Source organism: Perca flavescens, chromosome 24 (genome assembly GCF_004354835.1).
Source record: "Perca flavescens isolate YP-PL-M2 chromosome 24, PFLA_1.0, whole genome shotgun sequence".
In the NCBI taxonomy this organism is placed as follows: domain Eukaryota; kingdom Metazoa; phylum Chordata; class Actinopteri; order Perciformes; family Percidae; genus Perca; species Perca flavescens.
The window spans coordinates 1,412,235-1,426,612 of record NC_041354.1 but is presented as its reverse complement, the minus strand read 5'-3'; the positions used below and the strand labels follow the sequence as shown (position 1 = coordinate 1,426,612).

At 39.6% G+C, this 14,378-nt stretch overlaps 1 protein-coding gene across 1 annotated transcript in view; it reads right to left on the bottom strand.

Annotated features, from left to right (window-relative positions):
* The window catches only part of LOC114551252 (NLR family CARD domain-containing protein 3), a 221,525-nt gene that overhangs the window by 45,198 nt on the left and 161,949 nt on the right, over positions 1-14,378 (bottom strand). The window lies entirely within an intron of this gene.

Here is a 14,378-nt window from a genome sequence, read left to right as displayed (position 1 = left end):
TTCCTTTTTATTTTCATGACTATTTACATTGTAGATTCTCACTGAAGGCATAAAAACTATGAATGAACACATATGGAATTATGTACTTAACAAAAAAGTGTGAAATAACTGAAAACATGTCTTATATTTTAGATTCCTCAAAGTAGCCACCCTTTGCTTTTTTATTAATAAGGGAAATAATTCCACTAATGAACCCTGACAAAGCACACCTGTGAAGGTAAAACCATTTCAGGTGACTACCTCATGAAGCTCATTGAGAGAACACCAAGGGTTTGCAGAGTTATCAAAAAAAAAAAAGCAAAGGGTGGCTACTTTGAAGAATCTAAAATATAAGACATGTTTTCAGTTATTTCACACTTTTTGTTAAGTACATAATTCCATATGTGTTCATTCATAGTTTTGATGCCTTCAGTGAGAATCTACAATGTAAATAGTCATGAAAATAAAGAAACACATTGAATGAGAAGGTGTGTCCAAACTTTTGGCCTGTACTGTACACACACACACACACACACACACAAACACACACACACAGGAGTTGCGGTGCAGATGGAGAGAAAGTTAAGTCACCTCTGCAGATTGATAAAGTCACGTTGAGTCACGCCGATGCTGGTAAAGCGAAGTGTGGCTACAGTTTTCCAAACTTCACGCAGACAGTGGTTACTACATTATAATATAATGGCAAGATCACTGTGCAGTAAATGTTACACTTCTGAGACAGGCACCACAGTGTTCTCTGCAATGGCGGTTCTACACGGAGGCGAGGGAGGCCCGTGCCTCTGTAGACATGTCCCTGGCCACCCCGTGCTGACCAAACAAATAAATATGAATTTATTATGGTTTTACACGTGAGTGCCAAAAGCGGAACTAATGTGAGACGCAACGTTCTACACGGGTAAATTAGAGCGGCGCACCCAAACAATGTAGCCTGCCTGCAACGTGTGGTGCTGCTTGGTGAATGAGACAGCAATTACTCTTGGAGAGAGGAGCTACGATTTTTCCTGTTGTATGAGTCGAAGGTAAGCAAAACGATTGCATCTACTTAAGTGACTTGTTGTTCTTGCACATAACGTGTTCCTTTTGTTCCTCACACTGATAATGAAATCAGGTTTGTAAATGTCTGGTCTCGATGTGTTTAGAAACTTAATCCTATCCAAGCAAACTCATCGAAGCAGAAGCAAATATGAAAATGGCAGTATCCTTGCTAGGTTTACACAATGTTGTGATCAGTGTTGTTTTCGTCAACGAAACCTTTATCACGTGACAAAAACAAGACTCAACGTAAATGCTGGACATATGACGATGACTATAATTAAATGTATAATGCAATAATGTTGAATAATAAAACTAGACTAAATGTGGTTTACAAAATAAAAACTATGCTAAAATGTCTCTTCATTTCCGTTGACCAAGACGAGACGAAATGTTATAAAATTATTTTGTCTAATTTTTTTTTGCAGTATTCTGTTTCCTCTGTCTAGCTTCAGGTCACACCTGCGCAGACGCAGGCGGCGTTATTTTCCCAAGCCCCAATTCACCGCAGCTGCATTTTCTAAAAATTGAGTTGGCTAGTGTTAACGACAACAAACAAAATGAAGTCTGACACCGAGAAAGGGAGCGATGACTGGCCAGCGGGGTTCGTCTTTGGGAGAAAAAGAAGAAATGACATTTGGAAAGAAAGAAATTGAGGTACAGTAAGTCAAGACATTAACGTCACTTTCTATTTTAGAAAGCTCATGCCAACTCATGAGGCTGTGGTTAATATGTTTTATTTTAATGTTAGCCTTAAACGTTAGCCACTGGAGCTGAAAATGTGTGTGTGTACTAAGCATTCCTTGTTGGCCAAATACTGTAGCTAGCTTTGTCATTCACATAGCAATAACTAACCTAACCAATAATAATAAATGTTGTAGTTGTGCCCTATGTTTACTGTATATCTTTTTCTACAGATACCAGCAAGTCCAAGAATGATGTACCAGTACAGCCCAATTTGAATATATTCCCAACCATTTTAATTTAGGCCAAACTGGTATAATCTTCATGATGGACTCTACATATTGCTATGCATGTAGACATTTTTCATTTTTTATGGTCCTACCTCTCTTGCACCTGCACTCACCCTTGTACAAAATAAATGTTTATATAATGTTAAAGTAAAACAAAGTTTATAATCTTTAAATATCATTTGTTGCCATTTTTTAAGTGCCACCCTGGTTAAACACTGGCCCCTCTTTGGCCCCCCTACTAAAATTTGTCTAGAACTGCCACTGGTTCTCTGTCCCTTGGTGACTGACTAACAGGCTGGAGGCTGCAGTCATGGATGTATTAAGAGAACTGGATACAGCGTTCGGTGGGAAGCCCCGTTCATTCCAATGAGAGTTGCTCAAAAGCGCATAAAGCAAACATGGAGCTTGGATCTTCTGCGGTAACTAGCCCACGACGTCACGATGGACATGCTAGCAACAATTTGTTTGTGTTGTCGTAGCAACATGAACTCGTCCTTTGTCTAAAATATTCACTAACGTTAAACATTGTGTTTTCGTTGTTGCTGATCGTTTACCTGCTTATCTAAATAAACGATGGATGTATTTAGACAAACAAGGAGATTTAATCATTATGTCGTGCTACTAGCTACCGCTAGCTACTAAGGTTAGCCTGCCGTTTCATCTCTCATCCACGTTACAGGCTTTACAGCATGCATACATCCATCGGATGTATCATAAGATAATACCATGGACGTATTAATAGAACACATGGTGAATTACAACCATTAGATATATATCCAGTATTACAGCTACAGAACCTCGGGAGAACAGTCATGTGAGCATACGAGTGCAGTCTGCTCGCGTCCATTGTGCACGTTCATCATGTCTAGTTTAATAACTCTGGATTCACTACTAGTAAATGTTAAAAACGTGGCGTTTTAAACAAGAACCCTTTTAAGTGTTTTGGGGCTGGTAAGTTCATGTACCCCAAAAAAATAGAAATATAGAAGTTTTTTCGCCATGCAAAGTCTATGGGAAATGTCTTTCTGGGCCAGAGGGTGCAGTTCCTCCCTTGGCTGCTAAGCCCATGGTGGCTTTAAGACATGGCGCTCTTCCTGGGGGCTTAGTTGTAGGGCAAGGCAACTTTATGACTTTACTGATTTAGTACTAGGGTTCTCCAGGCAGTGCCCTTGATCAAGGCACTGGCTCAGATCTGGAGTTGGTCCCCGGGCACTGTGATTGGCTGCCCACTGCTCCCTTGAGGGATGGGTTAAATGCAGAGAATGAATTTCGCTACATATATGTGTATGTGACAATAAAGTACCTTTACCTTACCTTTATAAGCAACCTGTTTCTTCCAGATTGTCACTTTACTGAGAAGCTGTTAGAAGGTAATATATCAAGTCAAAGCTAACTCTGACAGCTGTAGGGCAGCTAACATTAACTTTAGCTGTCTCCATGAAGCTCCCGGCTAAGCTCCTATAACTCACGACGCAGTTAGCAAACCAGAACGCGCTATCTATTGATAACCTAAGCATTTTGGCTCGGTGGATGTCGATATTAAAGTCACGTTAAGACTATTTCTCATCCTTCTTCTGATTTCCAGCAGCAGCATGTCACTCCCCTGTACTAACGTTACTCGGTACGTAACGTTGGCTCACAATGTCTTGTCTTTCTCACTCCTGTAACTTATTGTTCATCAGAATTGAGAAGAGGGAGATTAGCTAACGTTAGTCAACCTATTTATATAAAAGAAAATCCCATTCGATTAGTAATTTCAACATTCGAATAGTATTTTTTTACTAAATCAAATTGTATTCGACTTTCAGAATTCGTTCCATCGTTTTTAGTAAATATCGGCCAATAATGATCGACGGTTGATCAATCAGGGCACCCTTGTTCTTTCAAATTTTTGTAATGTTGCTGACATTATAAAGTAACTGAAGCTGACTTACTCTAACGTTGGAAATCCATTGAAATATAGCGATGGTTCCACTGACCGGCCACACTTACTGGACACACACCTGGGTTCAGGTTCCATGAAGGTCCTGTTAGAAAGAGAGGAAGACAACCAGAGAGAGAAATTTACTTTTTAATCTCCAGAAACAGAAACTGCTGGAGAAACTAGAAGCTATCAACCAGAAAATAAAGTCTGAAGCTCTTCACTGAATGCTTTTGCTTTCTGCTCATCCTGTTCTATCATTCATTGTCTTTCTGAAAGAACAGGACCATTATAAAGACTCTAGCACTAATGTTATCTTGTTAGTCCTCTAATGGAGCCAAGACTTCATCATGAGAATTAATGTCACTTTTAAAATCTGACAACTTTGTGTCCTGTGACATGTTGGACAATACTTTTCTACTTTATTATGAAATGTGGAGTTTAGACTTTAATAAGATGCTCCTGTTGTTGCTGACATTGTGAAGTAACTGAAGCTGACTAACTCTAACTTTGAAGCATAGCTGGGTTCAGGTTCAGGTCCCAGTCCCATGATGGTCCTGTTAGAAAGAGAGGAAGACCACCAGAGAGAGAAATGTAAAATGTAATCCTCTGTCCTCCTATAGGGCCAAAACTTTATTATGAGAATTAGTCTAACATTTATAAATAAACTAAATCAGGAGGAAGTAGAGCGGGGGTTAGGAGATACAGCAGTACCTCCCTTCTGTCATCATGGTAAAGATCTCTGGTTAGTGATGGACGAGGTAACTAGAGTTGGTCCGTCCAGTGTACCAGTCTGAACCAGTCTGATTTTAAGCTAACCGGTTGTTTATTAGAGGTCTGACAACATCTTGTGGGCCGATATTAAAACACGATATTTCTCGTTGACGTTAAACGTTGTCTCACGATATCGGTACACAAGTGCAGAATTACGCCGGTACTTAGGGCTGGGCAATATATCGATATTATATTGACATTGATATTTCAGTCTTACATTCTGGATATCTAATATATCTTAATATGACATAAGTGTTGTCTTTTCCTGGTTTTAAAGGCTGCATTACAGTGAAGTGATGTAATTTTCTGGACTTACCGGACTTACTTACTGTTTTATAATTTGCCATTGTATCCTCATTATTGGTGATTATTTATCAAAACTCTCATTGTGTAAATATTTGTGAAAGCACCAATAGTGAACCCTTCAATATCGCCACAATATTGACATTGATGTATTTGGTCAAAAATATTGTGATATTTGATTTTCTCCATATCGCCCAGCCTGTACGCCAAGAAGCTTCTCTGTCCTCTCTGCATGTTGACAGACAGCTCAGCTCTGACACACACACATACAGTACAGGCCAAAAGTTTGGACACACCTTCTCATTCAATGCGTTTCCTTTTATTTTCATGACTATTTACATTGTAGATTCTCACTGAAGGCATCAAAACTATGAATGAACACATATGGAATTATGTACTTAACAAAAAAGTGTGAAATAACTGAAAACATGTCTTATATTTTAGATTCTTCAAAGTAGCCACCCTTTTTTTTTTTTATTAATAAGGGAAATAATTCCACTAATGAACCCTGACAAAGCACACCTGTGAAGGTAAAACCATTTCAGGTGACTACCTCATGAAGCTCATTGAGAGAACACCAAGGGTTTGCAGAGTTATCAAAAAAAGCAAAGGGTGGCTACTTTGAAGAATCTAAAATATAAGACATGTTTTCAGTTATTTCACACTTTTTTGTCAAGTACATAATTCCATATGTGTTCATTCATAGTTTTGATGCCTTCAGTGAGAATCTACAATGTAAATAGTCATGAAAATAAAGAAACACATTGAATGAGAAGGTGTGTCCAAACTTTTGGCCTGTACTGTACACACACACACACACACACACAAACACACACACACAGGAGTTGCGGTGCAGATGGAGAGAAAGTTAAGTCACCTCTGCAGATTGATAAAGTCACGTTGAGTCACGCCGATGCTGGTAAAGCGAAGTGTGGCTACAGTTTTCCAAACTTCACGCAGACAGTGGTTACTACATTATAATATAATGGCAAGATCACTGTGCAGTAAATGTTACACTTCTGAGACAGGCACCACAGTGTTCTCTGCAATGGCGGTTCTACACGGAGGCGAGGGAGGCCCGTGCCTCTGTAGACATGTCCCTGGCCACCCCGTGCTGACCAAACAAATAAATATGAATTTATTATGGTTTTACACGTGAGTGCCAAAAGCGGAACTAATGTGAGACGCAACGTTCTACACGGGTAAATTAGAGCGGCGCACCCAAACAATGTAGCCTGCCTGCAACGTGTGGTGCTGCTTGGTGAATGAGACAGCAATTACTCTTGGAGAGAGGAGCTACGATTTTTCCTGTTGTATGAGTCGAAGGTAAGCAAAACGATTGCATCTCGCAAGTGACTTGTTGTTCTTGCACATAACCGTGTTCCTTTTGTTCCTCACACTGATAATGAAATCAGGTTTGTAAATGTCTGGTCTCGATGTGTTTAGAAACTTAATCCTATCCAAGCAAACTCATCGAAGCAGAAGCAAATATGAAAATGGCAGTATCCTTGCTAGGTTTACACAATGTTGTGATCAGTGTTGTTTTAAATCAATCCAAAACCTTTATCACGTGATAAAAAACAAGACTCAACGTAAATGCTGGACATATGACGATGACTATAATTAAATGTATAATGCAATAATGTTGACGAATAAAACTAGACTAAATGTGGTTTACAAAATAAAAACTATGCTAAAATGTCTCTTCATTTCCGTTGACCAAGACGAGACGAAATGTTATAAAATTATTTTGTCTAATTTTTTTTGCAGTATTCTGTTTCCTCTGTCTAGCTTCAGGTCACACTGCGCAGACGCAGGCGGCGTTACTTTCCCAAGCCCCAATTCACCGCAGCTGCATTTTCTAAAATTGAGTTGGCTAGTGTTAACGACAACAAACAAAATGAAGTCTGACACCGAGAAAGGGAGCGATGACTGGCCAGCCGGGGTTCGTCTTTGGGAGAAAAAGAAGAAATGACATTTGGAAAGAAAGAAATTGAGGTACAGTAAGTCAAGACATTAACGTCACTTTTATTTTAGAAAGCTCATGCCAACTCATGAGGCTGTGGTTAATATGTTTTATTTTAATGTTAGCCTTAAACGTTAGCCACTGGAGCTGAAAATGTGTGTGTGTACTAAGCATTCCTTGTTGGCCAAATACTGTAGCTAGCTTTGTCATTCACATAGCAATAACTAACCTAACCAATAATAATAAATGTTGTAGTTGTGCCCTATGTTTACTGTATATCTTTTTCTACAGATACCAGCAAGTCCAAGAATGATGTACCAGTACAGCCCAATTTGAATATATTCCCAACCATTTTAATTTAGGCCAAACTGGTATAATCTTCATGATGGACTCTACATATTGCTATGCATGTAGACATTTTTCATTTTTATGGTCCTACCTCTCTTGCACCTGCACTCACCCTTGTACAAAATAAATGTTTATATAATGTTAAAGTAAAACAAAGTTTATAATCTTTAAATATCATTTGTTGCCATTTTTAAGTGCCACCCTGGTTAAACACTGGCCCCTCTTTGGCCCCCTACTAAAATTTGTCTAGAACTGCCACTGGTTCTCTGTCCCTTGGTGACTGACTAACAGGCTGGAGGCTGCAGTCATGGATGTATTAAGAGAACTGGATACAGCGTTCGTGGGAAGCCCGCTCATTCCAATGAGAGTTGCTCAAAAGCGCATAAAGCAAACATGGAGCTTGGATCTTCTGCGGTAACTAGCCCACGACGTCACGATGGACATGCTAGCAACAATTTGTTTGTGTTGTCGTAGCAACATGAACTCGTCCTTTGTCTAAAATATTCACTAACGTTAAACATTGTGTTTTCGTTGTTGCTGATCGTTTACCTGCTTATCTAAATAAACGATGGATGTATTTAGACAAACAAGGAGATTTAATCATTATGTCGTGCTACTAGCTACCGCTAGCTACTAAGGTTAGCCTGCCGTTTCATCTCTCATCCACGTTACAGGCTTTACAGCATGCATACATCCATCGGATGTATCATAAGATAATACCATGGACGTATTAATAGAACACATGGTGAATTACAACCATTAGATATATATCCAGTATTACAGCTACAGAACCTCGGGAGAACAGTCATGTGAGCATACGCAGTGCAGTCTGCTCGCGTCCATTGTGCACGTTCATCATGTCTAGTTTAATAACTCTGGATTCGGCTACTAGTAAATGTTAAAAACGTGGCGTTTTAAACAAGAACCCTTTTAAGTGTTTTGGGGCTGGTAAGTTCATGTACCCCAAAAAAAATAGAAATATAGAAGTTTTTTCGCCATGCAAAGTCTATGGGAAATGTCTTTCTGGGCCAGAGGGTGCAGTTCCTCCCTTGGCTGCTAAGCCCATGGTGGCTTTAAGACATGGCGCTCTTCCTGGGGGCTTAGTTGTAGGGCAAGGCAACTTTATGACTTTACTGATTTAGTACTAGGGTTCTCCAGGCAGTGCCCTTGATCAAGGCACTGGCTCAGATCTGGAGTTGGTCCCCGGGCACTGTGATTGGCTGCCCACTGCTCCCTTGAGGGATGGGTTAAATGCAGAGAATGAATTTCGCTACATATATGTGTATGTGACAATAAAGTACCTTTACCTTACCTTTATAAGCAACCTGTTTCTTCCAGATTGTCACTTTACTGAGAAGCTGTTAGAAGGTAATATATCAAGTCAAAGCTAACTCTGACAGCTGTAGGGCAGCTAACATTAACTTTAGCTGTCTCCATGAAGCTCCCGGCTAAGCTCCTATAACTCACGACGCAGTTAGCAAACCAGAACGCGCTATCTATTGATAACCTAAGCATTTTGGCTCGGTGGATGTCGATATTAAAGTCACGTTAAGACTATTTCTCATCCTTCTTCTGATTTCCAGCAGCAGCATGTCACTCCCCCTGTACTAACGTTACTCGGTACGTAACGTTGGCTCACAATGTCTTGTCTTTCTCACTCCTGTAACTTATTGTTCATCAGAATTGAGAAGAGGGAGATTAGCTAACGTTAGTCAACCTATTTATATAAAAAGAAAATCCCATTCGATTAGTAATTTCAACATTCGAATAGTATTTTTTACTAAATCAAATTGTATTCGACTTTCAGAATTGTTCCATCGTTTTTAGTAAATATCGCCAATAATGATCGACGGTTGATCAATCAGGGCACCCTTGTTCTTTCAAATTTTTTGTAATGTTGCTGACATTATAAAGTAACTGAAGCTGACTTACTCTAACGTTGGAAATCCATTGAAATATAGCGATGGTTCCACTGACCGGCCACACTTACTGGACACACACCTGGGTTCAGGTTCCATGAAGGTCCTGTTAGAAAGAGAGGAAGACAACCAGAGAGAGAAATTTACTTTTTAATCTCCAGAAACAGAAACTGCTGGAGAAACTAGAAGCTATCAACCAGAAAATAAAGTCTGAAGCTCTTCACTGAATGCTTTCTGCTTTCTGCTCATCCTGTTCTATCATTCATTGTCTTTCTGAAAGAACAGGACCATTATAAAGACTCTAGCACTAATGTTATCTTGTTAGTCCTCTAATGGAGCCAAGACTTCATCATGAGAATTAATGTCACTTTTAAAATCTGACAACTTTGTGTCCTGTGACATGTTGGACAATACTTTTCTACTTTATTATGAAATGTGGAGTTTAGACTTTAATAAGATGCTCCTGTTGTTGCTGACATTGTGAAGTAACTGAAGCTGACTAACTCTAACTTTGAAGCATAGCTGGGTTCAGGTTCAGGTCCCAGTCCCATGATGGTCCTGTTAGAAAGAGAGGAAGACCACCAGAGAGAGAAATGTGTAAAATGTAATCCTCTGTCCTCCTATAGGGCCAAAACTTTATTATGAGAATTAGTCTAACATTTATAAATAAACTAAATCAGGAGGAAGTAGAGCGGGGGTTAGGAGATACAGCAGTACCTCCCTTCTGTCATCATGGTAAAGATCTCTGGTTAGTGATGGACGAGGTAACTAGAGTTGGTCCGGTCCAGTGTACCAGTCTGAACCAGTCTGATTTTAAGCTAACCGGTTGTTTATTAGAGGTCTGACAACATCTTGTGGGCCGATATTAAAACACGATATTTTCGTTGACGTTAAACGTTGTCTCACGATATCGGTACACAAGTGCAGAATTACGCCGGTACTTAGGGCTGGGCAATATATCGATATTATATTGACATTGATATTTCAGTCTTACATTCTGGATATCTAATATATCTTAATATGACATAAGTGTTGTCTTTTCCTGGTTTTAAAGGCTGCATTACAGTGAAGTGATGTAATTTTCTGGACTTACCGGACTTACTTACTGTTTTATAATTTGCCATTGTATCCTCATTATTGGTGATTATTTATCAAAACTCTCATTGTGTAAATATTTGTGAAAGCACCAATAGTGAACCCTTCAATATCGCCACAATATTGACATTGATGTATTTGGTCAAAAAATATTGTGATATTTGATTTTCTCCATATCGCCCAGCCTGTACGCCGCAAGCTTCTCTGTCCTCTCTGCATGTTGACAGACAGCTCAGCTCTGACACACACACACACATACAGTACAGGCCAAAAAGTTTGGACACACCTTCTCATTCAATGCGTTTCCTTTTTATTTTCATGACTATTTACATTGTAGATTCTCACTGAAGGCATCAAAACTATGAATGAACACATATGGAATTATGTACTTAACAAAAAGTGTGAAATAACTGAAAACATGTCTTATATTTTAGATTCTTCAAAGTAGCCACCCTTTGCTTTTTTATTAATAAGGGAAATAATTCCACTAATGAACCCTGACAAAGCACACCTGTGAAGGTAAAACCATTTCAGGTGACTACCTCATGAAGCTCATTGAGAGAACACCAAGGGTTTGCAGAGTTATCAAAAAAAAAAGGCAAAGGGTGGCTACTTTGAAGAATCTAAAATATAAGACATGTTTTCAGTTATTTCACACTTTTTGTCAAGTACATAATTCCATATGTGTTCATTCATAGTTTTGATGCCTTCAGTGAGAATCTACAATGTAAATAGTCATGAAAATAAAGAAACACATTGAATGAGAAGGTGTGTCCAAACTTTTGGCCTGTACTGTACACACACACACACACACACACAAACACACACACACAGGAGTTGCGGTGCAGATGGAGAGAAAGTTAAGTCACCTCTGCAGATTGATAAAGTCACGTTGAGTCACGCCGATGCTGGTAAAGCGAAGTGTGGCTACAGTTTTCCAAACTTCACGCAGACAGTGGTTACTACATTATAATATAATGGCAAGATCACTGTGCAGTAAATGTTACACTTCTGAGACAGGCACCACAGTGTTCTCTGCAATGGCGGTTCTACACGGAGGCGTAGGGAGGCCCGTGCCTCTGTAGACATGTCCCTGGCCACCCCGTGCTGACCAAACAAATAAATATGAATTTATTATGGTTTTACACGTGAGTGCCAAAAGCGGAACTAATGTGAGACGCAACGTTCTACACGGGTAAATTAGAGCGGGCGCACCCAAACAATGTAGCCTGCCTGCAACGTGTGGTGCTGCTTGGTGAATGAGACAGCAATTACTCTTGGAGAGAGGAGCTACGATTTTTCCTGTTGTATGAGTCGAAGGTAAGCAAAACGATTGCATCTCGCAAGTGACTTGTTGTTCTTGCACATAACCGTGTTCCTTTTGTTCCTCACACTGATAATGAAATCAGGTTTGTAAATGTCTGGTCTCGATGTGTTTAGAAACTTAATCCTATCCAAGCAAACTCATCGAAGCAGAAGCAAATATGAAAATGGCAGTATCCTTGCTAGGTTTACACAATGTTGTGATCAGTGTTGTTTTCGTCAACGAAACCTTTATCACGTGACAAAAACAAGACTCAACGTAAATGCTGGACATATGACGATGACTATAATTAAATGTATAATGCAATAATGTTGACGAATAAAACTAGACTAAATGTGGTTTACAAAATAAAAACTATGCTAAAATGTCTCTTCATTTCCGTTGACCAAGACGAGACGAAATGTTATAAAATTATTTTGTCTAATTTTTTTTGCAGTATTCTGTTTCCTCTGTCTAGCTTCAGGTCACACTGCGCAGACGCAGGCGGCGTTACTTTCCCAAGCCCCAATTCACCGCAGCTGCATTTTCTAAAATTGAGTTGGCTAGTGTTAACGACAACAAACAAAATGAAGTCTGACACCGAGAAAGGGAGCGATGACTGGCCAGCCGGGGTTCGTCTTTGGGAGAAAAAGAAGAAATGACATTTGGAAAGAAAGAAATTGAGGTACAGTAAGTCAAGACATTAACGTCACTTTCTATTTTAGAAAGCTCATGCCAACTCATGAGGCTGTGGTTAATATGTTTTATTTTAATGTTAGCCTTAAACGTTAGCCACTGGAGCTGAAAATGTGTGTGTGTACTAAGCATTCCTTGTTGGCCAAATACTGTAGCTAGCTTTGTCATTCACATAGCAATAACTAACCTAACCAATAATAATAAATGTTGTAGTTGTGCCCTATGTTTACTGTATATCTTTTTTCTACAGATACCAGCAAGTCCAAGAATGATGTACCAGTACAGCCCAATTTGAATATATTCCCAACCATTTTAATTTAGGCCAAACTGGTATAATCTTCATGATGGACTCTACATATTGCTATGCATGTAGACATTTTTCATTTTTTATGGTCCTACCTCTCTTGCACCTGCACTCACCCTTGTACAAAATAAATGTTTATATAATGTTAAAGTAAAACAAAGTTTATAATCTTTAAATATCATTTGTTGCCATTTTTAAGTGCCACCCTGGTTAAACACTGGCCCCTCTTTGGCCCCCCTACTAAAATTTGTCTAGAACTGCCACTGGTTCTCTGTCCCTTGGTGACTGACTAACAGGCTGGAGGCTGCAGTCATGGATGTATTAAGAGAACTGGATACAGCGTTCGGTGGGAAGCCCCGTTCATTCCAATGAGAGTTGCTCAAAAGCGCATAAAGCAAACATGGAGCTTGGATCTTCTGCGGTAACTAGCCCACGACGTCACGATGGACATGCTAGCAACAATTTGTTTGTGTTGTCGTAGCAACATGAACTCGTCCTTTGTCTAAAATATTCACTAACGTTAAACATTGTGTTTTCGTTGTTGCTGATCGTTTACCTGCTTATCTAAATAAACGATGGATGTATTTAGACAAACAAGGAGATTTAATCATTATGTCGTGCTACTAGCTACCGCTAGCTACTAAGGTTAGCCTGCCGTTTCATCTCTCATCCACGTTACAGGCTTTACAGCATGCATACATCCATCGGATGTATCATAAGATAATACCATGGACGTATTAATAGAACACATGGTGAATTACAACCATTAGATATATATCCAGTATTACAGCTACAGAACCTCGGGAGAACAGTCATGTGAGCATACGCAGTGCAGTCTGCTCGCGTCCATTGTGCACGTTCATCATGTCTAGTTTAATAACTCTGGATTCGGCTACTAGTAAATGTTAAAAACGTGGCGTTTTAAACAAGAACCCTTTTAAGTGTTTTGGGGCTGGTAAGTTCATGTACCCCAAAAAAAAATAGAAATATAGAAGTTTTTTCGCCATGCAAAGTCTATGGGAAATGTCTTTCTGGGCCAGAGGGTGCAGTTCCTCCCTTGGCTGCTAAGCCCATGGTGGCTTTAAGACATGGCGCTCTTCCTGGGGGCTTAGTTGTAGGGCAAGGCAACTTTATGACTTTACTGATTTAGTACTAGGGTTCTCCAGGCAGTGCCCTTGATCAAGGCACTGGCTCAGATCTGGAGTTGGTCCCCGGGCACTGTGATTGGCTGCCCACTGCTCCCTTGAGGGATGGGTTAAATGCAGAGAATGAATTTCGCTACATATATGTGTATGTGACAATAAAGTACCTTTACCTTACCTTTATAAGCAACCTGTTTCTTCCAGATTGTCACTTTACTGAGAAGCTGTTAGAAGGTAATATATCAAGTCAAAGCTAACTCTGACAGCTGTAGGGCAGCTAACATTAACTTTAGCTGTCTCCATGAAGCTCCCGGCTAAGCTCCTATAACTCACGACGCAGTTAGCAAACCAGAACGCTTATCTATTGATAACCTAAGCATTTTGGCTCGGTGGATGTCGATATTAAAGTCACGTTAAGACTATTTCTCATCCTTCTTCTGATTTCCAGCAGCAGCATGTCACTCCCCCTGTACTAACGTTACTCGGTACGTAACGTTGGCTCACAATGTCTTGTCTTTCTCACTCCTGTAACTTATTGTTCATCAGAATTGAGAAGAGGGAGATTAGCTAACGTTAGTCAACCTATTTATATAAAAGAAAA